The sequence below is a fragment of the Egretta garzetta genome, unplaced genomic scaffold (genome assembly GCF_000687185.1).
Source record: "Egretta garzetta isolate BGI_Z169 unplaced genomic scaffold, ASM68718v1 scaffold268, whole genome shotgun sequence".
NCBI classification, from domain to species: Eukaryota; Metazoa; Chordata; class Aves; order Pelecaniformes; family Ardeidae; genus Egretta; species Egretta garzetta.
In genome coordinates, this window is record NW_009260600.1 from 3351791 (window position 1) to 3354203 (window position 2413).

Here is a 2413-nt window from a genome sequence, read left to right on the forward strand (position 1 = left end):
AAAAAAAAAAAAAGACTCATCCCGAAGCCTGAGGAGAAAAAACCCAACAACCAAACCCGCGGGTTTTGTGAGAGAGCCCGAAACGGGTAGGTGTTTTTTTTTTCCGTACTGCGCCCTTTTCCCCATGTCTGTCCGCCTTTTAAAAATTTAGCCTGATTAAAATACACTCCCTCCTCGCTCTGAAACATCGCGTCTTATTTTCCATCGTTACACCTTTGTTTGAGAAAAAAAAAAAATCGGTCTGGTTTTAGGTCTATTAACCCCCACTCCCTAACTTTTGGGGTTTAGCTGCTACTTCGGGGAGAGGGGACTGCATTTTACGCTCGATCGTTGCAAATGATGTGCAATATCGAGAAACCTGTCTCCGCCCCAACAAACCAGGATTGGGAAGAAAAGGAGGGCTTTGATCAAGGGTTTTTTTCCCCCTCCTGTGCCACTGATTTGCTTACTGTGTATTCGATTCGCGTTCCCAGGAAGGCGAAGCTCTATATTTAGCCAGCACCAGAATCGGGTTTAAGGGAGTGGAATAATGAGTGGAACTGCCAGTTTCAATGAATAAGGTATTTAGAGAAAAACCCCGATGAAGGATTTCTCTTTTATGATATCAATATACACGTGAATGGGAAGACATAAAACGGGATTTGTACATATTTGAGACACTTCCGAAAATACATGTTAATTTTTTTTGTCCTTGGTTGTTTTTTCTTCCCCCCTCCCGCCTCCCCGTTTTCTTATTTATTTACTTTTGGGGAGGGGACTGGGGGAGCCTGCTAAAAGTCGGTGGCTCTACACAGCAATCAATAGCTTTCATCACATTGAGGGGCTCAAATGAGATTATATGCATTCGAGGGTAGGGGGAAAAAAAACAACAAACCCCGAACCAAAACCCAAACCGACAAAACCGACAGCGGCGATTAACCCTTTCCGTCCTGTAAAGAACAGCTATAAATTCGGTCCTGAGTTTGGTTAGAGGCAAAAAAATCAGTTGGGGGAAATGATTAGAGGTAGTGTCGGTTTCGGGAGGGAGGCGGCATTGGGGACTGAGTGAGATGCTCTTGCCGGCCAGGGCAGGGGCAATACCGGGCTGCGGTGGCCGAGACCCGGCGCGATGAGGGCAGCGGGGGGTCCCCGCCCGCTCCACCGGGGCCCGTCGCGGTCGCCCTCCTGGGGCTCAGCCCCGGGGACCGGGCCGGGGGAGGGAGCGAGGTCACACACAGACACACACACACACACAGAGGATCGGGTGGGGAGGGCTGTTTCTGCCCCACTGCATCGCGGTGGCTCAGCGCAGCCTTGCCGCTCGGGCACGCAGAAAGGCTCCTTCATTCAGCTGCGGCTTAAAACTTTTCTTGAGGAGCGTCGGGCCAGAAAAAAGCTTTGCAAGACGAGTCTGGGGTCCCAGAAGTTCAGTTTTGCCCTCGCCGTGTTGCGGGGTGCGGCGAGGAGACCGGGGCTGAGCCCGTGCGATGTGCCGAGAGGGGAAGGGGGCTCCGCACAAGGCTGGAAGCGGGAACAACGCAGCGGGGAAATCAATCACGAAATGTATTAGCTGCTCCGGGGTGCAGGCTTTGACTCATCTAGAGGTGTGCGATCTTTAATCTTCAAGTCTTAGCTACCGCATGCGAGGGAGAACTGTACCGTAACAGCTAAATCTATCAAAACGCAAGAAAACCTGTCAGGGGGCTTCTGCGCGCCCAGGAAACCTTCGTGACCATAATAATACAATTTGGTTTATTAAGTCGCGCTACCTCTTAAAAAAAAAAAAAAAAAAAGAAGACAAACAAAAACAACCAAAAAAAGCGCCATCCTTTCCCTCCTAGAGCCTTCCCGGAGGGCACTAACTCTGTCACAGGACTGGCCAGAGGCACCGGCCCCGCTTTAACCCGGCACGCCGTAACGGGGAGTGCAGGCAGGGGAGCAGGTCTTTGGCAGCTGGGGCAAAATAAACTCCCAGAAGTTTGAGGGGTGGGGGGAAAGAGAAATCCCCCAAAGATGTTAAGAAGGCGGCAGGGCGCGGGTGGGGCCGAGCGGTCCGGTGCAGGACTGGAACAGCCCAATTTCTCTTCAGCCCAGTGCCTCCTGGCCCCAGCAGCGGCAGACGCGGGCGCACACGGGGGGCGAGGCGGGTCGGGGATATTTATTGCTTTAAACTTTCCCCTTTGTTATCTTCCCCGCGTCAGGAAGTGTTCGAGGACAGGAAATACAGGGGCGATTTTGTCTCCGTGGTGAACAGAAATCTCTGGGTAGCGAGGGAGTTTAAGGCCCGCTTTCCAGTCCCGGCCCTGGCGGGGTCCCCCCCGGGGGGGTTGGGGTGGTGGCGGATCGGGCCCTTTGGTTCTTCCCGCGGGCTGTGGGGAGCGTGGGGGGAGACAGCGAGCCGAAGGGCGTCCGAGCTGCAGGGCGTCCGGCCCAC